At 35.4% G+C, this 24,996-nt stretch overlaps 1 pseudogene; it reads right to left on the bottom strand.

Moving 5' to 3' along the window:
* The window catches only part of LOC136313634 (lupus La protein homolog pseudogene), a 118,867-nt pseudogene extending 95,598 nt beyond the window's left edge, over nucleotides 1-23,269 (bottom strand).
* Between the last annotated feature and the right edge of the window lie 1,727 nt (nucleotides 23,270-24,996).

Here is a 24,996-nt window from a genome sequence, read left to right as displayed (position 1 = left end):
CCCTTGTTTTGTTTTTTTTATTGTTGCAGGTAGTCTTTCTGCTGAGAATAAAACTTTGGTATAAACTTAGGGTCTTCTTAGGTCTTTTCTGATCCTGTGCCTTTCTCAATGCATGCATAATGACCTTCTAATTACCTCCACATATGCTATTTCTTTTGAAGTCCTAATACTTTTAAAAGTTTTTATTTATTGATTTTTAGAGAGAGAGAAATGTAGGAATATGGTATGAAGACATGCAGAGTTGGGAAAACAATTAGACACAGAAACGTGCCCTAGGGTGAATGCCCTGAGTGGACAAGAGTTCAGGAGCCTCTCTGACCTATACTAAAATCAGTGCGTGCTAGAAACTGCAATAGAGCAGGATATAATTCAGTAACAGAATGTTGAGGCTTTTAGAACAGAGATTAGAAGTCAGCATGTTCCTTGTCCTTCACTTCACCTCATGAAAATTTCTTCTGTCTGCTTCCTTGAGTTATTTGTACAGGCTAATAAATATCTGAGTAAGGCTGGGAATGGGGCATTAGTCCTTCAGTCTGCTGACCAGGACTGTTGCCTCCTCTGAGTAGTTCCTTGTCACTGCAACAGAGACAGACAGAAATAAGATTTGTTCCCATATGTGCCCTGATCAAGAATCAAAACAGCAACCTCTGTGCACTAGGATGATGTTCTAACAAACTCAGCTATCTAACCAGGACTGAATGTTCTAATACTTAATGTCTGATTCCCAAAGGGAGAAAAAAAATAAAGGGGAGGATCCCAGTTGGGTGCATGCGGGAGTCTGTCTGACTGCCTCCCCATTTCCAACTTCAGAAAAAAAATATACAAAAAATAAAATAAATAAAGGGGAGGAAAGAAGACTAGCTCTTTAAATTTCCTGGAAGTCAGCTTACTCAAAGGGAGGGTTTGAGACAATGTGGGTAGTGAGTGCACCAATTACTGCCCACCTCTGTGACTGCACCTCCATCATCAGAAGTAGCAGTCTGCTATCAAAACAGATATCCCCAATATTTAAAGGACAAGATTCTTATTGCCCACCCTCACTCCTGCAAGTGTCATGTAAGCCACTTTGAGAAACAATGCACAGATGCCTGCTATTGGGTTAGGTGGTGAGGAATGTTTAGCCACTGATGAGCTAAGAGCTGAAATGAACTGCAATTTACCACTCAACCTAATTCCTGGAAGTTGCAAGCCTTCAATGGACTTCAGAGTTCCAAAATAGTTACCATATTTTACCATGTATAAGATGCTCCCATGTATAAGATGCACCATAATTTTGGAGCCTGAAATTTGAAAAAGAAATGTATTGCATTTGAAGTTATTGACTTCAAGTGTTATTCATCATAAAATTCATGCAACTCCTCATCACTGTCAAAACTCCCATCCATTAGCTTGTCCTCATCTGTGTTTGTTGAGCAATCACTGTCTTCAACAATGAGTACAAAAACAAGCATGAGAAACCAGGAAGTGCAAGTAAAAAAATCTATAACCACTGTATAAGACGCACCCAGTTTTTAAACCCCAAATTTTTTGAAAAAGGGTGCATCTTATACATGGGGAAATATGGTACTTTAGACAGATCTGCCAGTGATGTAGCTATCTAGATGGGCAGATAGAATCCTAGTGCTTTCTACTACACCATCTTCTGAGACTCCACATTTTTTTGAATTAAATTCTTAAGTATGTAAAATGAGGATAATGAAAACTGCTTTGTCCTCACAAGATTAATATAAGAATGAAATGAAGTAATTCAATTATAACATAGAAGGTATACAATGAAGAGAGCTATATAATTATCTCTATGATAATTCCTTTTATTATGTCCAGTGTGGAAAATAGTATTATTATTCTCAAATACTTCCTTATGGATATTAGACTTGACAATCTGCCTTGCTTTGGCCAATACTATATGAATGAAAGTGACACGTGTTAATTCTGGACCGAAGCTTTAAGAGTCAGCATGTGGTCTTATTTATGATTTCTTTCTGCTATCATGACCATTCTTGTTTACCAGCCTGGGTCCAAAAAGTAAATATTACATCAAGTAGGGATACTATGAGCCTACAACAGACTTGTCACATGCAAGCAGCAAGCCTTTGTTATGGTAAGTCAAAGAGATTTAAGGACTCATAAATTATAGCAACATAACCTACTCTATTCTCACTGTACACCTCTCTTCCCTTTGGCAACTTCTTACCATTGAATAGTAACCACCATAGAGTTTTTGTTTTACTACATCTGCCACAAAATGAAATGTTAAAGGTCCTTATCAGAACTGCTTCTGAAATTTTTAACCACAATATGAAGTTAAGAAGAGATGTTTTTGGTTGACTTATAAACATGTTGATCACTGAACACAATGATTCCATGACATATATCCAAGTAGAATCAACTTCATCATTTGCAAGTTAGGAAATGTGACTATTTCCTTCTAGCTGAAGAGGAGACAAGCTAGGTAAATAAATCCTGTTAATGAACATTCAAACTAGAACGAGAAATTTGTCAAGTTCAGCATATGAGGTTTTGAAATTAAATACTTTTCTTATAGTAATGAATATTAGAAGCTAAATATAATTTTTAAGGTTACAAATTCAATTTATAGACATAAAACTTAACAGGTTCAAACCAGCATATTCTGTGGAAAAAATATATGAAAGAGATATTAATAACAAAATAAAAATATTGATAGATAGACTATTGAGTATTTAGAATATGCCTAGTTTTGCCTTTCATTTTATAATTTAGTTCTGTCTTCAAGAATTAAAGACTAATTTTGTTTATGAATCAAAGCTTAGAAAAGTTGTGGAAGTTCTCTAAGTTTACATAATGGCAAGTACAAGATTTAGGATATGTGCCCAAGGCTAGCTCACTTCAAAGTCAAGATGTTCTTCCTTCACTTGCTATATTTACTGTCTCTCTGATGTAGAACAGTAAGCTAGTCTGAGAATTAATACATTTCTTATGGAGGATCAGAAAGTTTGGATTAGTTTATCAAAGCTTGCCTTAAGGAGAGAAACTTATTATGGTTAACATAAGCCTTGAATTTTTAGAAGGTCCTTGTCTGCTGCTTAAGTGTTACAAAAAGTGACTTCATCTAGTATGAAAAAAAGGAAGCCCATCATTAAGTGCTATATTTCATGAGTGATACTGTATAATTTATATCCATTATATAATAAGATTATTTTAGAAATAGGGGTAGATACAAATGTAAATACGTAAATAAAACATGCCCTAGTAGTTTACTCTTCTCTGCCAAATACACTTTTTATATAGAAACAATGTCAGATAATCCCTTTTCAATTTTGCTGCATTATACTTTAAAGTACTGTGATATTTATAGTATGTTAAGCCTAAGTCACCTGAATAAAAATATCCTGCTTGTTTTATTCATTGCTTTAATTTTAATACTTTGAATAGTGCCTGACATTAGTGGTGACTACCATTAAATCTTTTTTAATGAATGGAAAAATAAATAAACTATAATGATCAATTCACTTGCAGTTGTAACTCAACCATGGGATTAATTGGCTATCTATCTATCTATCTATCTATCATCTATCAATCATGTATGTATCTATCATCTATCTCAAGAGCAGTCTTATTCTATAGTTGGTCATATATCTTATTTACCCAGGGAAATGAACCCCCACTAGCTCACAAAAAATTAGATATAATATACATTTATGTTGTTGTTTTAACTTGAAAAATAGGTATAGGTACTTTAGGTCCAAATGAAATGTCTAAAAAATATCAGTGAGATATCAGCATAAATCTATAAGAAAAGATACAGGGGGATTGAGCATGAAAAACAGGTGAATGAGAATCCTGGGAAACAGAAAGCATGTTGATGGGTGAAACAGAGCTAAACGCATGCATATGGATTTTTTATGCAATGCTGTCTTCCCAGGAAATGCTATAGATAATGCAAGCGTGGATTCAGCTGTTTCCAAGGGTGTGAATAAAGAGGTGGGGCTTAAAATGCAGGTACTTGAAGGTTCGTCTCAGAACAGCTGTGATAGTCATTTATTCCAATTCCCACTTTCTGTGTGCATACTGGAATTTATCTCAAAATAAAAGTCTATAAAGTAAGGAAAATAACTGCTTTAGGAGAACTAAAGAATGATGGGAGTTGCCATCACCAAATAAAGTACTCCTCATGTTGTTTTCGGGATGACACATTATGTTCAGGGTCAGGGGCATGCTCATGGCCGAAGTCCTGAGCTAAGGGCCTTCTCATAGCCCTGCAGCCTAGCCCCATGCTTGCTATCATTCCTTCTCTAAGGTTGGAGCCTCTGATTTCCAATTCCCTGTTCCCTCTCACTGCATCCAGAGGCTGGGTGAGGTGTTTCTAGGTTACTAGGGCTCTATCAAAAATCAAGCCTTTTAGGGAACAGGAAACCTGAGCATCATCTTTCTCCACTACCCTCTCCCTGTGCTGTTACCCAGTGGCGTTTTTGATATTGAAATAATGTTTGGGACATCTTTCCAAGAGGTTCCTTTGCAACAAACACGTATCAGGCAGAAAGTGGAGCCATTTAGTTTTTTTATTCAGGGGAAAGAAAAATAGTCTGAGAAAAGAAACTGTGTATACCACAGTGGAGTAATCACATGTAAGCTTCTTAGGTTAACATACGTTTATAAGCATGAAAGCAATTTAATACTATCAGGTAAAAAGAAACTCAATAATATTAAAAAAATGTCAAAGTTAACAAACTGTTCTGAAGAAAGAATAATTTAAGGCACATGAGAAAGTAAAAAGAAAACAAGGTTAATTCCTAGCCTTTGAGGAATTTGAGAAGTTATTGCATATAAAATTAAGAATATTAAGCTATAAAATATATAACATGAAGTAATTAGAAGAAATATATAATTCTAAAATATTAAGTTAAGAGATGAATTGAAATCTAGAAACTAAAAAATATTCCAGGCCCTGGCCAGTTGGCTGAGTGGCAGAGTGTCGGCCCAGCATGAGAAAGTTTTAGATTCGATTCCCAGCCAGGGCACACAGGAAAAGTTCCCATCTGCTTCTCCATCCTTTTTCTCTCTCTCTCCCTCTCTCTCTCTCTCTTCCCCTCCCATAGCCAAGGCTCCATTGGAGTTAAGTTGGTCCAGGTGCTGAGGATGGCTCCATGGCCTCCACTTCAGGCGCTAGAATGGCTCCGATTGCACAGAGCAACAACCCAGATGGGCAAAGCATTGCCTCCTAGTGGGCTTACGGGTGGATTCCAGTTGGGCGCATGCAGCAGTCTGTCTCTCTGCCTCCCTGCTTCTCACTTCAGAAAAATACCCCCCCAAATAATAATAATAATAAATTCCAGAACAGAGATGAAATTAATAAATACTTGGAAATATAAATAATCTTCAATAACTAAATTATATTGATAATATTTTCAGAAAGAAATAACAAGATAAAAATGGAGGTTAGAAAAGCCAGAGAAATAATCAAGTATATTTATAAAACATTTTAGACCCACTCAATATAAAAATTGCATCTGTACCCATTTTCAAATGCTGAACATAAAAATAATCTAAAAAATCTAGCCTGACCAGGCAGTTGCACAGTGGATTGAGCATTGAAGTGGGATGCAGAGGACCCAGGTTCAAAACCCCAAGGTTGCCAGCTTAAGTGTGGGCTCATCTGGTTGTAGTGTAGGCTCACCAACTTGAGCTTGGGATCACTGGCTTGAGTGTGGGATCATAGATATGACCTCATGGTCTCTGGTTTAAGCCCAAAGGTTTCTGGCTTGAAGCCCAAAATTGCTGGCTTGAGACTAAGGTCACTGGCTTGAGCAAGGGATCACTTGCTCTGCTGTAGCCCCCAGGTCAAGGCACTCATGAGAAAGCAATCAATAAACAACTAAGGTGCCACAATGAAGAAATGATGCTTCTCATCTCTCTCCCTTCCTGCCTGTCTGTCTGTATTTGTCTATCTCTCTGTCTCACACACATACACACACACATACACACAATCTAAAAGTATAGAAAGTTATACTAAAAAAAAGATAAAAATTACTGAAAAAGATAAGAATTATTCACATAATATATTTGAAATATACTGAGAGTAATATATTCAATATTTAATTGAAGGAAACTTAATCTTAAACTTTAATTGATATTATCACCATGCTCTAACCAACTGAGCTAACCAGCTGCCCGCTTGAATTGATATATACAAATAATCAAATGTAGTCTACGGCCATACCACCCTGAATGCGCCCAATCTCGTCAAATAATCAAATGTAAAGATAAAGTTAAAGACATTCAAAGAATCATACTAATCTTTCATATATACTTTCTGAGAACATAGCTTGAAAATATATGATACTTTAGAAAATCTAAGAAAGAAGATAAGAAGATTTAACTTTGGGTGGTAGGCACAAAATGCAATGTACAGATGGTGTATCACGGAAATGTACACTTTAAATCTATATAATATTATAACCAATGTTACCCAATATATTTGATAAAAAGAAAAAGAAAAAGATACTTGACTATCAGAAATTAATACTTTTAATCTGGAAGTGGAATATAGTAAGCACAAAGGATAACTGTATAGCTGACAAGAGAGAAATAGTCCTTATTAAATCAAGAAATGAGAGAAAAAAAGTGAGAGCTTTGTGGGAAATGATGATTAATAAGAGGATAAGTTATAGGATATGATAAAGAACTATTATTTTTGTTGGTAAAAAGAAAAAAAGGCCATTATACAATCATAAAGTCTACAGGAAGTAATGATATAAAAGAAAACTAAACCAATGGTAAACAAAAGACTTAAATTTAATGACTGAAAGCCTATTTAAATCAGATTTATTGAACCATAAAAAACTAGGTCCTGGCACATACAGTAAATCACCAGCAGCAGTGCTGGGTGAAAGAGCAACATGTCTGTCATCTTAGAGTTGAAGAAATTATTTTTATACATCAAGTAAGGAAAAGAAAGATGCAAGTTGCTTTATAAGAATTGTTTTTTTAATTGATTGATTGATTGATTTTAGAGAGAGAAAGAGAAACATTAATATGTTGTTCCACTTATTTATGCATTCATTGGTTGGTTTTTGTATGTGATTTAACTGGGGATCAAACATTCAACCCTGGCATATCAGGATGATGCTCCAACCAATTGAGCTATGGGGCCAGGGCCTGTTTTAAAAGAATTTATATTGGGACAGGATAAGGTGAAGTAGGAGGGGCAGCTCTATGATAGGAGCACAGACTATGAGAAAGACATACTTACTACTTTTGACTGGTTACAGACAACAATCCTGAAAGTTCATGCAAAGTAGGAAAGCATGACCCATCTAGTGGAGGGCCAGCAGATGCTGATTCAAAGCTACAACATACATTTAGAAATGTGAGCAGATTTTTGTCATCTGGCCCTCAGCTACTTTATTAACAAGCTAATAACTGCTTTGTCTCTTTCTCTCATTTTCTGGCCTGCTGTAATTTTAGCTTAGAATATCTCTCAACTTTTATTTATTTTATTTTATTTTATTTATTTATTTTTTGGTCACAAACTTGGCATGAATTTAGGCAAGTAGTAGACTATTATAGAAAATTATAATCTTTTTGTTTTAAAGCCAAGAAACCTTTCTATTGTCATTGGGTTCAGGACATTATACTCTGACAAAAGAAAATATAATCTTAGTACAATTCAATTCTTCAATGATGGACAAGTATATAGTCATTTTAATGTACTTCCTATTTGTTGATTTTCAACTTTAATATCAACAACGGAAAGAAAGTATACAGTCATGTTTATAAAAACAAATAGAAATATTATCCTTGACAACAAATTTGACAGGTGACAAATGAGGAGGTCACAGTGGGAAATAGCAATGACAGGAAAGAACAGAGATGATGTTATCTTGCCTTAAAATATCAGAGGCATAGTGTTTAAAGCTTTTAGAAAAAAATAATTAAATTTCAAGTTTATTATTACAGTTGACTCATGTTACCTATAATGGAATTAAAAATATCAATACTACTCAGAAATTGAGGTGAGGAAGAAAGAATTTAAGTGAAGTATAATGAACTAAATCCTTACATATCATCAAAGGAGTCATTAGATCATTGGGGGGAAAAAAGAATAACAGTGTTTAACATGTGGAAAGTAAGAAGGAGCAAAGAAAATATGAATAGTTATTAGCACTTGTCTCTGAGATAAGGCCATAGGTATAGAAGGATGGGTTGACTAGTGGTATTTCCAGTTTTAAAAAACCTATACTACCTGATTATTTGGACTGCAATGGAAATGTATTTCTTTGCTTAAAAATTAATATTTATACCAAGATGAACTTTTGATATGGAATAGCTTGAGCACATTGAGATTGGGTTTCCCACTTACAAAACAGACACAAGACTTAAGACACTGTTTTAATGTAGAATTGCCACCAGGAAATATGCTATTCTTTATAAAAATAACTCTGGCGTGTTCATGAAAACCTCACCTGAACTGAATTATTACTCGCTGGTTGAAAACTGACAGAATGATTGCACTCTACATCTTTGGACAAAGCCAGTAATTACTTTACAGAAAACAGGAAGACAAAAACAACTTACATGTCAGTGGCTTCTAATAGCTATAACATTGGACTGAAAATGGTTATAACACTCGGGTACCACTCTGAAGTTTCATATTGGGGCAGATTATATTTTTATTAGAATTTGGGGAAGAAAAAATAATAAAAGTTATGAAAGTGAAGTCCCATTTGAAATTGGCTTTCAATTGACTGAATAAATTTATTATTGATTTTGCTCTTCTATAAGAATAAAAGGTTAATGAAGACAAGCACACTGTTCATTTTTAAGTGCAGATTACATATAATACATGAATGTCTTGATATGTTTCTCCCTCAGACTATGGTAGTATTTATACATCAACTTTATGTGTTAAGATTGGGACCTGTTATGCCACAATATATTTGCTTGGAAGACCTTGACACATTCATAATACTTTCTACTTTATTACTTTGCATTGTAGTATGCCTTATTTTATATGGAGAAATATTAATTTGGAGGCTAAAAAATTAAAAAATTTCCATGTCAACTGGGACAGCTTGACAGAGGAAGAGATGAAAGTAATTTTTTCCTCCTTTAATGAAGGTAAAAAATAAAAATTCATATCAGCAAAATCAAGTTTATTGTCAGTAAGGATACAATGATAAATTTTCAGAGCATCTACTGATAAATAATAGAAAGTTCCATGCATTTTACTATTTGTTACTGGTGACTGGAACAATTCTGGAATCAATCTTTTAAGATTATTATCAATATATTTTACTTATATAGACTTTCTCAACAAAGTTATTCTATATTTCACAAGTAAAATTTTTATGGAATAGAATGAAAAATAAAAGTAATTATTTAAGAGCTTCTGTAAAAAAATAATAACTTCATCTCTAAGTGACCAAATAAATGAGGAAAGATTTGTTTTGTATGTATAAAAAAGGTATTTGTTAACAGCAGATTATTATAATTCTTCATTCTAGTTTTAGAAAAGGCATCTTTTTAATTATAGTTTACATTTTAGATATTTACATACTTTTCTCAAAATTATTAATTTTATTGCCTCTTCTTTCACTAAAGAAATGTGCTACATATAGTAGTTTTCTCAAATTTTACCTAATTCTTAATGAATGAAGAGTAACATTCATTTTATATCTACATAAATTTCACAAGTAAATAAGACTGAACTGGGTGTTAGTGAAATGGAAGCATAAATATCATTTCTACTTTAACAGTTCAAGACTAATGACCCCACTAAAAGCAGACTCTGTACAACAGACGGGGAAGTTCTTTTTCCTGAAGGCAAATGGTTGAAAAATAGAAAATACTATTTGCAGGTCTAATGATTGTTCAATTCACAAAATTCTATGTTGCTGTTAGACCTGATGATGACCACATGACTGAGTCACATTTTTCAAATTTCCATAACATGAAGCATCACATGAGAAATCTGAGTTCTAGAGTCATCTGGGTTTATATGCTGATGCATATAGTATGTTTTGAACACAGCTTTTATATACTTAGCAAAAGGGTATTTCATTTCACCTCATTATGTTTTAGACTTGCAATGATTTTAAACTATTCTATCAATAATGATTAACAAATAACAGAAGAAACATAAAAATAGCTGATTTATCCTAGAGACAAAACCATGACAATAATAAATTAATTTACACTGACATTCATAGTATAAAATATCACTAGTAACTGACTTGAAATACAGTGAAGAGAAATAATACAAATACAGTGACAGATATAGCAATTTTATTTTTAAATATAATTTAGTAAAATACAGCATATGAATAAAATACAGCAAGAAGTCAATACCTTCTGACATTAGTCAAAATATAATGAAAAATAAAAACCAGTATTATTAGCTCTATGATTTCACAGAGGGAAATTGTGTCTCTCCTTTGGCAGATGGCCTATGTGGGGAATAAAATAAAAGGAAACAAATGGCTTGTGTAATGTAGATGGTAAATGTAGCCAACTTTGAGGAGGATCTGGGAAAATTTCTCTGAGCTTGAGTGAGAATCAGCAAGGAAACACACAAGAAGTGAAGAGGGAAATTGAAGAGAAAACACCCAAAGACTAGAGAGAGCAAGAAAGTTTTACAAATTAATGGGGTTGGAAAGACAGCCAATACTTATAATATGTTGAAGGAAAAATACACATCCTGAGGTAAAGCAAAATGTGACAGGTTTGCTTTACTTTGACTACTGAAAATGTTTTTAATAGAGCTCAATAGAAAGATCCTTAAATTATTACAGCCCAGGGCTATACACAAACTAAGGAAAGCTCCAAGAAGGCCCTAAATTTTCATCTCTGGCTGACTTTAAAGAGGCTGTGTGTTAGCAAGATGAGAAGGCTAAGGCAAAATTGCAAATTGTTTTCTTAACTGTTGAAGGTATGCTCAACATGGATCTTATTTTAATCCCAGGCTTTAGGCCAAGGATCTCTTCTTTTTTCTGTATCTGCACTTATTCTTTTTTTTATATAATTTTATTTTTTTAATGGGGTGACATCAATAAATCAGGATACATATATTCAAAGATAACAAGTCCAGGTTATCTTGTCGTTCAATTATGTTGCATACCCACCACCCAAAGTCAGATTGTCCTCTGTCACCTTCTATCTTGTTTTCTTTGTGCCCCTCCCCACCCCCTATCCCTCTCCCATTCCCCCCTCCCCCCCGTAACCACCACACTCTTATCAATGTCTCTTAGTTTCACTATTATGTCCCACCTACGTATGGAATAATACAGTTCCTGTTTTTTTTCTGATTTACTTATTTCGCTTCGTATCATATTATCAAGATCCCACCATTTTGCTGTAAATGTACCGATGTCATCATTTCTTATGGCTGAGTAGTATTCCGTAGTGTATATGTGCCACATCTTCTTTATCCAGTCATCTATTGATGGGCTTTTTGGTTGTTTCCATGTCCTGGCCACTGTGAACAATGCTGCAATAAACATGGGGCTGCATGTGTCTTTACGTATCAATGTTTCTGAGTTTTGGGGATATATACCCAGTAGAGGGATTGCTAGGTCATAAGGTAGTTCTATTTTCAGTTTTTTGAGGAACCACCATACTTTCTTCCATAATGGTTGTACCACTTTACATTCCCACCAACAGTGTATGAGGGTTCTTTTCTCTCCACAGCCTCTCCAACATTTGCTATTACCTGACTTGCTAATAACAGCTAATCGAACAGGTGTGAGGTGGTATCTCATTGCCGTTTTGATTTGCATTTCTCTAATAGCTAAAGAAGATGAGCATCTTTTCATATATCTGTTGGCCATTTGTATTTCTTCCTGGGAGAAGTGTCTATTCATATCCTCTTCCCATTTTTTTATTGGATTGTTTGTTTGTTTGTTGTTGAGTTTTATGAGTTCTTTGTATATTTTGGATATTAGGCCCTTATCTGAGCTGTTGTTTGAAAATATCATTTCCCATTTAGTTGGCTTTCTGTTTATTTTGTTATCAGTTTCTCTTGCTGAGCAAAAACTTCTTAGTCTGATGTAGTCCCATTCATTAATTTTTGCCTTCACTTCTCTTGCCTTTGGAGTCAAATTCATAAAATGCTCTTTAAAACCCAGGTCCATGAGTTGAGTACCTATGTCTTCTTCTATGTACTTAATTGTTTCAGGTCTTATGTTTAGATCTTTGATCCATTTTGAGTTAACTTTTGTACAGGGGGAAAGACTGTAGTCCAGTTTTATTCTTTTGCATGTGGCTTTCCAGTTTTCCCAGCACCATTTATTGAAGAGGCTTTCTTTTCTCCATTGTGTGTTGTTGGCCCCTTTATCAAAAATTATTTGACTATATATATGTGGTTTTATTTCTGGACTTTCTATTCTGTTCCATTGGTCTGAGTGTCTATTTTTCTGCCAATACCATGCTGTTTTGATTGTCCTATAATAGAGTTTGAAGTCAGGTATTGTTATGCCCCCAGCTTCATTCTTTTTCTTTAGGATTGCTTTGGCTTTTCGGGGTTTTTTATAGTTCCATATAAATCTGATGATTTTTTGCTCTATTTCTTTAAAAAATGTCATTGGAAGTTTGATGGGAATTGCATTAAATTTGTATATTGCTTTGGGTAATATAGCCATCTTGATTATATTTATTCTTCCTAGCCAGAACAAGGTATATTCTTCCATCTCATTATATCTTTTTCGATTTCCCTTAACAATGGTTTATAGTTTTCATTATATAAGTCCTTTACATTCTTTGTTATGTTTATTCCTAAGTATTTTATTTTTTTTGTTGCAATCGTGAAGGTGATTATTCTTTTGAGTTCCTTCTCAGTTGTTTCATTGTTGGCATATAGAAAGGCTATTGACTTCTGTATGTTAATTTTGTATCCTGCGACCTTACTGTATTGGCTTATTGTTTCTAGTAGTCTTTTTGTGGATTCTTTGGGGTTTTCAATGTATAGGATCATATCATCTGCAAAAAGTGATACCTTTACTTCTTCTTTTCCGATATGGATGCCTTTTATTTCTTTGTCTTGTCTGATTGCTCTGGCTAGAACCTCTAGTACCACATTAAATAAGAGTGGAGAGAGTGGACAACCCTGTCTTGTTCCTGATTTAAGGGGGAAAGCCTTCAGTTTAGTGCCATTTAATGTGATGTTAGCTGATGGTTTATCATATATGGCCTTTATCATGTTGAGATATTTTCCTTCTATACCCATTTTGTTGAGAGTCTTAAACATAAAATTGTGTTGTATTTTATCAAAAGCCTTTTCTGCGTCTATTGATAAGATCATGTGGTTTTTGTTCTTTGTTTTGTTGATATGGTGTATTACATTAACCGTTTTACGTATGTTGAACCATCCTTGAGATTCTGGGATGAATCCCACTTGATCATGATGTATTATTTTTTAATATGTTGTTGTATTCGATTTGCTAGTATTTTGTTTAGTATTTTAGCATCTGTATTCATTAGAGATATTGGTCTGTAGTTTTCTTTTTTTGTGCCATCCTTGCCTGGTTTTGGTATGAGGGTTATGTTGGCCTCATAAAATGTGTTTGGAAGTATTGCTTCTTCTTCAATTTTTTGGAAGACTTTCTGTAGAATAGGAACCAAGTCTTCTTTGAATGTTTGATAAAATTCGCTGGTATAGCCGTCAGGGCCTGGACTTTTATTTTTGGGGAGGTTTTTAATGGTTTTTTCTATTTCTTCTCTACTGATAGGTCTGTTTAGGCTTTCTGCTTCTTCTTGACTCAGTCTAGGAAGGTTGTATTGTTCTAGGAATTTATCCATTTCTTCTAGGTTGTTGAATTTAGTGGCATATAGTTTTTCATAGTATTCTACAATAATTCTTTGTATATCTACGGTGTCCGTGGTGATTTCTCCTCTTTCATTTTGGATTTTGTTTATATGAGTTCTTTCTCTTTTTTCCTTGGTAAGTCTTGCCAAGGGTTTGTCAATTTTGTTGATCTTTTCAAAGAACCAGCTCCTTGTTCTATTAATTTTTTCTATAGTTTTTCTGTTCTCTAATTCATTTATTTCTGCTCTGATTTTTATTATCTCCTTTCTTCGGCTGGTTTTGGGTTGTCTTTGTTCTTCTTTTTCTAGTTCCTTAAGGTGGGAAGTTAAGTGGTTCACTTGGGCTCTCTCTTGTTTGTTCATATATGCCTGAAGCGATATGAACTTCCCTCTTATCACTGCTTTTGCTGCATCCCATAGATTCTGATATGTCGTATTGTCATTTTCATTAGTCTGTATATATCTTTTGATCTCTGCACTTATTTCTTCTTTGACCCATTCATTTTTTAAAAGTATGTTGTTTAGTTTCCACATTTTTGTGGGATTTTTTTCCTCTTTTTTGCAGTTGAATTCTAGTTTCAAGGCTTTATGATCAGAAAATATGCTTGGTACAACTTCAATTTTTCTGAATTTGCTGATGTTGTTTTTGTGGCCCAACATATGGTCAATTCTTGAGAATGATCCATGTACACTGGAGAAAAATGTATACTCAGTCACTTTGGGATGAAATGTCCTGTGGATGTCTATCATATCCAGGTGCTCTGGTGTTTTGTTGAAGGCCACTATGTCTTTGTTGATTCTCTGTTTGGATGACCGATCTAGAGCCATCAGTGGTTTATTGAGATCTCCAAGTATGATTGTATTTTTGTCAGTTTTTGTTTTAAGATCAATAAGTAGCTGTCTTATATATTTTGGTGCTCCTTGGTTTGGTGCATATATATTAAGAATTGTTATGTCTTCTTGATTCAGTGTCTCCTTAGCCATTATGAAATGGCCATTTTTGTCTCTGAGTACTTTTCCTGTCTTGTAGTCAGCATTATCTGATATGAGCATTGCTACACCTGCTTTTTTTGGATGTTATTTGCTTGGAGTATTGTTTTCCAGCCTTTCACTTTGAGTTTGTTTTTATCCTTGTTACTTAGATGAGTTTCCTGTAGGCAGCATACAGTTGGATTTTCTTTTTTAATCCATTCTGCTACTCTGTGCCTTTTTATTGGTGAGTTTAATCTGTTTACATTTAGTGTAATTATTGATACTTGTGAGTTCCCTATTGCCATTTTATATCTTGCTTTCTGTTAGTTTTGTGCCTTGTTTGATCCTTCTCTTTTGTTTTTCTATCTTTTGTTTTTATTTGGTTGTATTCCATACATCTTTCCTCTGTTGCTATCTTTTTTATCTCATGTGCTTCTGTGGTGGTTTTTTCAATGGTGGTTACCTTTGAGTAATGAAAAGGGTTCCTACCCTGTTCATTGTAGCGAACTATTTTGTGAGTACTTTTGCACTCCATCGTCCTTTGCTACTGTTAATCTCCATCTTCTCCCCCTCTTTCTTTTTGTTGTTGTCACAGTTTAAATTTGGTTTTATTGTGTTCTTCTTGGAGCTTTTACTTGTGGCTCTGTTTTTTTTTTTGTTCTTTGTATCTGATTGGAGAACCCCCTTTAGTAATTCCTGGAGTGGGGGTTTTCTGATGATAAATTCCCTCATCTTTTCTGTATCTGTGAATGTTTTTATTTCTCCTTCATATTTGAAGGATAGCTTTGATGGGTATAGTATTCGTGGCTGAAAGTTTCTCTCTTTCAGGACTTTAAATATTGGGGTCCACTCTCTTCTAGCTTGTAGAGTTTCTGCTGAGAAATCTGATGATAATATAATGGGCCTTCCTTTATATGTTGTATTCTTCTTTTCCCTGGCTGCCTTGAGAATTTTTTCTTTGCTGTTGGTTTGTGTCAATTTCATTATGATATGCCTTGGAGTAGGTTTGTTGGGGTTAAGAAAACTTGGAGTTCTGTTTGCTTCTTGAACTTGAGGCTTTAGTTCTTTCCACAGGCTTGGGAAGTTCTCATCTATTATTTGTTTGAGTATGTTCTCCATTCCATTTTCTCTCTCTTCTCCCTCTGATATACCTATTATTCTTATGATATTCTTTTTGATGGAGTCAGATAATTCTTGTAGGGCTATCTCATTTTTTTTAATTTTTGAGTCTCTTTCTTCTTCTCTCTGTTGTGCCTCAAGTTGCTTGTCTTCTATTTCACTAATCCTCTCTTCTATCTGACCTGTTCTATTAGCTAAGCTTGTTACTTCGTTTTTCAGCTCGTGAATTGAGTTTTTTATCTCTGTTTGATTTGTTTTTATAGTTTCAATTTCCTTGGACATATATTCTTTGTGTTCATTGAGTTGTTTTCTGAGCTCCCTAAATTGCCTTTCTGTGTTTTCTTGTATATCTTGGAGAATTTTTAGGATTTCTATCTTGAATTCTCTGTCATTTAGCTCCAAGGTTTCCAATATATTAAATTTTTTCTCCATAGATTTTTCCTCATCTAGCTTTGTTACCTCTCTTTCTTTTGTATCCATGATATTCGATTTTCTCTTCCTTAATGGCATCTGAGGGTGGTTTTGTTGATAGTATTAATGAGATTTAATAAAGACTAAAAAGTTAAAAAACAAAAAAAAAATCCAAGAGTTGTTTTTTTAAAAAAAAATTAATAATGAAATAAAGAAAAATAAAATAAAATAAAAATTTAAAAAGAAGGAAATTATTCCCCCCCTCCTTTTTTCCTCTCCTCTCCTCTCCCCTCTTTCTTGAGAAAATCTTGTGGTGGACTGTGAATTATAACAAACAATGCCTGTGATGGAGGGCCTGAATTGGGGAAAAGTAATAAAGGGGCAAAAGAAAAAAAAAAGAAAAAAAAAAAGAGCGTATGGACCCACAAAAAGCAAATAAGAAAAAAATTTGGGTCAAGAATAAAATGATTTGCTTTTAGGTGTTGGTTGTCTAAGAGTTATGATGAGAGGAATAAGAGGAAAATGGAAAAATGGGGGGAAAAATTAAAAACTTACTATTGTATTTAGTGGAACAAGAACTAGATAATATGGAGAGCCAGGGATGGGAGCACTGCTAGTGAGTTAAAAAGGTGAAGTAAAAACCCCCCAAAATGCCACAAACATAGGTTTGAGTCCCAAAGATAATTTGTTTGTTATTGAGGTTTGAATGAGAGGAGATGTAAAGGAGAAAGGAAGAAACTAATATAGAGGGAGAAAAGAAAGAGAGAGAGAGAAAAAAAGAGGGAACCACTAAAAGAAGAAAAAAGAAAGGAGAGAGAGAGAGAGAGAGTTAAGGGTTTTGAAGTGCAACCCTCATAGAGAGAAAGGAAGAGAAGAGAAAAGATAATGGGAGATGTAACACTTATGGGTAGTGTAGTTCAAGGAGAGGAGAGAGTAAGACCGGTAGAGAGTTAATCGGCCAAATTGGAGGAGGAAAAAAAGTATCAAGAATGAAGATAAGAGAAACAAACGAACAAATATAATAAAATGGGATAGGTTATAAAGTCTGCAGATTATTCTTGATTTTGAGAGGTTATCTTCTTGCTTTTTCTTTTCTCTCCCTCTTCCTGGTTGGTGACTCTGTACCCCGGGTTCTGCCCCTTTGGCACGCTCAGGTAGAGGTTTGCAGTTGATAAGTCTCTATGGCAATGTCATGTATTGTGCTTTAATCTCGTTGGCAGTTGAAGCTCATTAGCATTTATAGGCTCCGACAGTGAGAGAGTCCGTGTTCCTGGAGCCTTTCTCCTAGTCTTTCCTTCCTCAATTAGTAGCCTGATAATCCAGCTATGGGGTTGCTGCTGCCTCTGCCTGGATAGTAAGAGGCTCAAAGAGCTGGCAACTCCCCAATCTATTTCCACTCAGCACAGGGCTCTGGGTAAGGCTCAGTCAGTCAGAGCTGCTAGCATAATCAGGCAGGCTTTCCGCCCACTCAAAGACCTCTGGCTCTGCCACTCTGTCCGGTAACACAAGCGGGTGCCCACTTCCGGGGCGCTTGGAGGAAACTCTCACTCACTGTCTGCGACCAGGATATCCGGCCAGCAGTCTCACGCTCTGAGTGAAACCCCCAACCGCAGGGAAAAGTTGCAGCGTTGGAATCGAGTCTCGCTCCGTCCCCGTGTGCGGCTTTTGTAAGGCACTGGGGCGGCTCGAGATTCCGCTTTGGCCCACACAAAGGCCCCTGACTCTGCCCCTCTGTGCGATAACACGGGCGCGCACTGCTGAGGCACTCGGAGGAATTGCTCCTTATCTGCGTGCAAACCAGGATATGAGGCCGTCTGCATTTCCCTCTGAGTGAAACACTCTCCAGCACGGAAAATCTCCACCGTTGGAATTAGTTCTCACTCCCTCCCATGCGTGGCTTTCCCAGGGCGCTGGGGCTGCCCAGAGACTCTGCCCTCGGCCCACAGAAAGGCCTCTGACCCTGCCTCTCCGTGGGGCAACACGGGCACCCACTCTCGGGGCGTAGGAAGAAATTCTCGCCCACTAACTGCACACCGACCAGGAGACCGGGTAAAATGGCCGCTCCGCTTGTCTTTCTTTGTTTGGGTTTGGTGCGAGTGTTAGCTTGTATTGCCCGGGTTGCCACAGGATCAGATTTTCCTCGGCTTGGATCTCCGTGCCACAGCCTGGTTCGGCCGTTTGTGCCGCGGCGGCCTGGATCTATTCACCCCCTTTGCCCGCCTCAGTTTCTATATTCACAGTTACCAGAGAAAGCCACCCTGTTTATGTTAGTGAGGAAGGCGGAGCATTTCTTACTCCCTATTTCCTTCGGGGTTTGGTTATATATTTAGCCAATTTTTCACTCAATCATTCCTTTGGGTGTATTGCGAAGCATCTGGAAGCTCCAAGTATAGGTTTTTCTGTTTCTGGTTGAAGATCTTGTTGAGTTTTGGGGGAGATTTATCGGTATCGCTTCCTACCCCGCCATTACTCTGACGTCATCTGCACTTATTCTTTTGCTTATTCTTTTGGGGATCTTAACTGACTTTATGACAAATCCTCTAGAGGCATACACATATATATGCCTCCATAGGTATATATATATATATATATATATACATTATACATATATGTAATTATATATTCAATATATATTAGTATTTTAATAAGAGAGATAGAGAGAGGGACTGATAGGAACAGACAGGCAAGAAGGGAGAGAGATGAGAAGCATCAATTTTTTTTGACACTTTAGTTGTTTATTGATTGCTTTCTCATATGTGCCTTGACTGGGGTCTCCAGTAGAATGAGTGATCTCTTGCTCAAGCCAGCAACCTTAGACTCAATCCAGTGACATTGGACTTCAAGGCAGTGACCTTTGGACTCAAGCCAGTGACCATGGGGTTATATCTATGACCCCACACTCAAGCTGGTGAGCCCACACTCAAACCAATGACCTCGTGTTTTGAACCTGGGTCCTCTGCATCCCAGGACTATAGTCTATCCGCTGTGCCACTGCCTGGTCAGGTCTATGGAGTCATTTTTTACTTAACATGATCTAAATCTTAAACTCCCCTCTCCACATCTCTTATTTCATTAATATTTCCCTTTATCAATTCATGGTAAACATATTATTTCAGTTTTATAGGACAAAATCTTTGGAGTTGTAGAGGCTTTGATGAGTGTAGAATGAAAGGAGGGAAAATGAATAAATTATCAAGTTATTTCCTTTTTAATTTAGACTATGGTGAGTGCTAATGATTAAGTTCTTTCCTACAGAATAATTCTTTCTTATACTTGTGGTGGATCATCCAGTATTAATTTTTCTCACATTGGAGTATGTCATTTAAACTAGTGGGCTTATGTTTTCTATGTTTCACAATGACAAATTTTCTCTTGTTAAGTAAAGCTTTCTTAATTTAGAATAAAATATAAATAAATTCTCAGATAATCACAAGTGCATCTCAATCTACTTAGCTAAAATAACATCCATGAGATTGATGGATTGATATTGTCATAACATTTTAGTCACATACTTGTTATAATTGATTAGTTTTACTCCATGAAGAATTAATCCTACTTTTTGAGTGAAATTTTGCCTTTTAAAGGGCCATCCAAACCCCAACTTGTTTGAGGCTACACTACTTTCTCACTAATATAGCTCTTACATTATTCAAGTAGCTCATCAACTTGTTTCTTTACAATATAGAAATTTAACACTGCAAGAAATATTAAGAGATCAAAACATATTTATCCTAAATTCATTTTTTAAATTACATAATATAAAGTAGTTTATCAGGATAAAAATATATCATTCTTTCTAATATCTCTACTGATGATAACAAAACACAACCTACTTTTTTGACCATTCCTACAAGATAGAAAGGAGAAGGAAAAGCAATAACAGTGACTGAAAAGTAAAAGCACTAAAAACTAATGTTTTCATTGGGAGGAAACATTTTATACAAGTTTCTACTAATTTTTATCATTTTAAAGGTAAGTAACCATGGGTCTGACACAGTATAATTGTAAAATTATGTATGAAAATACTGGTATGCAATAAATATGTATTGAAGAAGACACTTTCTTCCAGTTTAAGTTCCATAAATACACGGTTGATTAATACCCAAAAGAAGGATATGTTTTACTTTCCTTAGCTATTTATACATAAGTGGAGCCCAAGTAAAAAGGATGGCCATGATGTAACTCTTTACATTTTTACAAGAGAAAAACTTAAACATGAATTATAATTGCATAGATGATGAACTCAGGAAGATGGGAAGCTCAGCTACCCATACTTATAAGACAGGCATTTATGACAGTATTAAATGTAGGATTTCAGAAACTTTTATTATTTACATTTGATTACATGGTATATCATAACACAGAGTAAAGAAATTATATTGCAAATAATCAGATGTTTATATACAAAACTAAGGTATAAATGGACAAAACGATCAGAAGTTTTATAAGACTACTATTCTGTTTACACTGCTTTGTGATTTAGTGACCATGATTAGTAATTATATTGATAAATGTGATAACAGTGTTTTCATATCTTACAACTGATTATGGAACTTTTTTATATTAAGAAGTCTCCAGTTGTTGAAACCTGTATGTTTTGGTACCACCTATGCTACTACACCTACGACTCCTAAATTGTATTATTTAAACAGAATTGACTTATCTATTTATTTCTCAAGGGCTCCTGTTTACCAGGAATTGTTCCAGATGGCATAGAAGAGATGTGAATGTTTGTTGTACCACCTCAGAGGAAGGAGGAATCACAGAAAGGATACAGAGGGCGAGTGATGTTTGATCAGAGTTTTTGTGAGAAGTGTTAGAAAAGGCATTCTTGACTAAAAGAACAATGTTAGAAAGAATAAAGAGAATGTTTGGGGTTACTAAGGAATTTAGAAATATTGTGATTTAGGTGGTGTTAGGTGTATAATCAAATATAGTGACATATGACAAAATTCATGTAGGAGATAACTGATTTTTTTAAAGATGAAAGAAGTACTTATTTCTTACTTTTCCATTGAAATTTAATGTAAAATTACTAAAAATAAACTGGGAGCAAACTATTTCATATTATGTTGGAGATGAGACAGAAACAATATAATTCAATTTGCTCATGTTATTAAGAAAAAACAAAACAAAAAAACTATCTACCAGTGAGTTTACATGATTCTACCAAGGTCACACAATCAGTATAGCTGACTTAAAAATAGAGCCTTAATTGAGCCATGCACTTTTCTAAAAAATAACCACTACAGTGTGTCCGTAAAGTCATGGTGCACTTTTGACTGGTCACAGGAAAGCAACAAAAGACAATAGAAATGTGAAATCTCACCAAATAAAAGAAAAACTCTCTCAGTTTCATACCTATTCAGTGCAGTTCAATGAGAGCCCATGCACAGATTTTTTAGGGCTCCTTAGGTAGCTATCCCGTATAGCCTCTACAGACTCGTCACTGACTGATGGCCTACCAGAACGGGGTTTCTCCACCAAACTGCCGGTTTCCTTCTACTGCTTATCCCACCGAGTAATGTTATTCCTATGTGGTGGTGCTTCGTTATTAATGCAACAATATTCACGTTGCACTTTGGTGACGGATTCAAATTTAGGGAGCCACAGAACACACTGAACTTTCCTCTGTACCATCTACATCTCGACTGGCATGGCCATGGGCACTCCGCTGTATACATGGTGCTACGTCATCATCTGCACATGCACACATGCTGCCACATCATCCTACAGAAACTGGGAGCATTTTTCTTTTATTTGGTGCAGATTTCACACTTCTATCATCTTTTGTTGCTTTCCTGTGACCGGTAAAAAGTGCACCATGACTTTACGGACACACTGTATATTGATGGACTGTGAAGAAAAAAATAGAACTAAGGCAAGAAAATTGCCCTATTGTTAATGGTGAAGATGGTAGACACTTTCTTGTTTCTTAGGTTGGTGTTTCTCTAAATATAAAGTGACTTCTCAAAAAGAAAGAGTGCTGTGTGATACATATCATTTTTTTTTGGCATGAAATAAAATATTCACAAAACAGCAAAGTTGTCAGATTTTTACTACATGATCCCATTTCTACACAAAGCTGATTTGTGTAGCCTTGGACACCTGTACCCACAAGGACAAACATTTCTTTTTCTGGAAATTAAGAATTGAGGTATTAAAAGGCTGAGAAAAATGTTCATGTAAAGTTAGAGCAAGAAATCGTATCCTGACAAGCTAAAAGCATGTGTGAGATAAAGTTACAGGCATTGAAGGCAAGGAAGCATGAATGATATTGAGAAATTGTTCACTGACAGAAAAATGGATTAGATCTACAGCAAGTAATGACAAAGAGATATGAAGAAGAAGTTGATTAAAGCACCCCATTCCCTAGATGAATTTCACCTGAGGCCCAGCAAAGTGACATTTCTTCTTTTGGGGGGCTATGAGTAATATTTATAAGGGCTATCATATTGGTGTTGTGTAGTACCAACATAGGACATTTGCAACCAAAGAATTTTGATTAGAACAATCACAGTATTAACAAATTGCTCCTACATCTCTGCTACCACTTTGTGATAGTTCTACTTTGACAATGCTAATTCACATTTTGAGCAGCCACTGTTTTTCCTTCCTGTAAGTGGTTTTGATGTCCTCTACCTCCTCCAAATAATCATCCTGTACTATTTTAGCTATTTAAAGAGAAACTACCTACTTTTCTTTATTTGGCTTCACAGATACTACTCTAAGGTAATGGAAAAATTCACTGGTTTTTTTGAGTATGTTATGCTTTTTAATCAGAGAGACAGATTCAGAATCACCTTTAGAATGGAGTACAGCATCAATAAGTCATCTTTCTCCAAGTGTTCAAACAAAGCGTCATTTAGCTGAGTGACTGACTTGAAAATCTGAACAATGCAGGAGTTACTTGGTGGTTCTCCTTTACCTCTTCATACTCCATTGTTGTAAAAGGGATAGTGAAGAGTGAAACAGCTGTAGGCGACATTCTGTAGCAATAGACATGTAAGTTACTTTTTTACTAGTTTTTTGTCAGGGTAATAGACCATTATAAATCATTATCACATTGATGAAAAAAATATATATATAATTAGATTTAGTTGAAACACATAGTTATACTATATCAGACATAGAAAGAGGAAATTTAAAAGTATATACCACAACTATTTAAAAATTATTTTACTTAAGAAGACTCATATCTTGGTTATTAAGAAATGGCTGCCCTATTTATATAACAAAAATTATCATTTCTTAAAAGCCCCCCACTCGACTCTTACTATAGAACCACAGACCTGAAAAGATTAAAGAAAAATATATTTCAGTCCTTAGGCTCTCAAAAAATGAGTAGTATGCCAGGACAATTGTATAATCATGTAACTAACTTTGCCCACATTTCCTTCAGGAAATTATATGAGTTAATATTCACTGCATGGTCCTCCATTTATGCAAGACAGAAGTCATTGTTAGGCCTCATTATCTACATCAAACTATAGTTAACTTTTATAGGTCATGAATTTCAAGCAGGCAGTACATACCAGGCACCAGTTAAAAGGACTTTTCTCCTCAGGCTTTAACCTCACTGCAATGGACTGAACGTCTCTGCTCCCTCAAAATGTGTATGTGAGACTTAACCCTGTGTGTGATGGTATTTGGAGATGGTGCCTTTGGGAAATAATTCCACTGATGAGTTAGTTCATGAGCCTTTATAATGGAATTAGTGCTCTTAAAAGAAAAAATACAGAAGAGCTTGCTCTTTCTCTTTCTCTCCCTCTCTGCGATGAGAGGACACAGCAAAAATTTGGTTGCTTGGAGGGTGAGCCCTTACCAGGAACTGAGTTAGCAGGCAACTGGATCTTGTACTTCCCAGACTCCAGAACTGTGAGAAATAAATTGCTGTTGTTTAAACCACCCAGTCTATCTTATTCTGTTATGGTAGCCTGAGTAGATTCACCAAATCTTTTTATCTATACTGTTCCTGTTCACTCCCTATGAATGATATAAAGTCTTAACCTTGTTTTCTTAGAATTAGCCTCATATATTTTTGCCATGAGTTGTTTAGATTTAATGAAAAATGTAAAATTGTTTCTTTAAGCTTGTGTCACACATAACTTTTCATATTCATATAAATTCTAATCCTAAACTTTCTTGACTAATATCCAATTGTTATCCTGAATGTCACAACATCTAGAGCTGTGTTGATACCTTTCACAACCTAGTTCAAGCCCTGTGTTTTTACTAAAGTATACTAAAACTATTTTCATCCCCCGTCAATAGATGACTGGATAAAGAAGATGTGGCACATATACACTATGGAATATTACTCAGCCATAAGAAATGATGACATCGGAACATTTACAGCAAAATGGTGGGATCTTGATAACATGATACGAAGCGAAATAAGTAAATCAGAAAAAACCAGGAACTGCATTATTCCATACGTAGGTGGGACATAAAAGTGAGACTAAGAGACATTGATAAGAGTGTGGTGGTTACGGGGGGGAGGGGGGAATGAGAGAGGGAAAAGGGGAGGGGGAGGGGCACAAAGAAAACAAGATAGAAGGTGACAGAGGACAATCTGACTTTGGGTGATGGGTATGCAACATAATTGAACGACAAGATAACCTGGACTTGTTATCTTTGAATATATGTATCCTGATTTATTGATGTCACCCCATTAAAAAAATAAAATTATTATTAAAAAAAACAAAACTATTT

Source organism: Saccopteryx bilineata, chromosome 9, assembly GCF_036850765.1.
Source record: "Saccopteryx bilineata isolate mSacBil1 chromosome 9, mSacBil1_pri_phased_curated, whole genome shotgun sequence".
Lineage (NCBI taxonomy): Eukaryota > Metazoa > Chordata > Mammalia > Chiroptera > Emballonuridae > Saccopteryx > Saccopteryx bilineata.
This window is presented reverse-complemented; position numbering and strand designations above follow the sequence as displayed.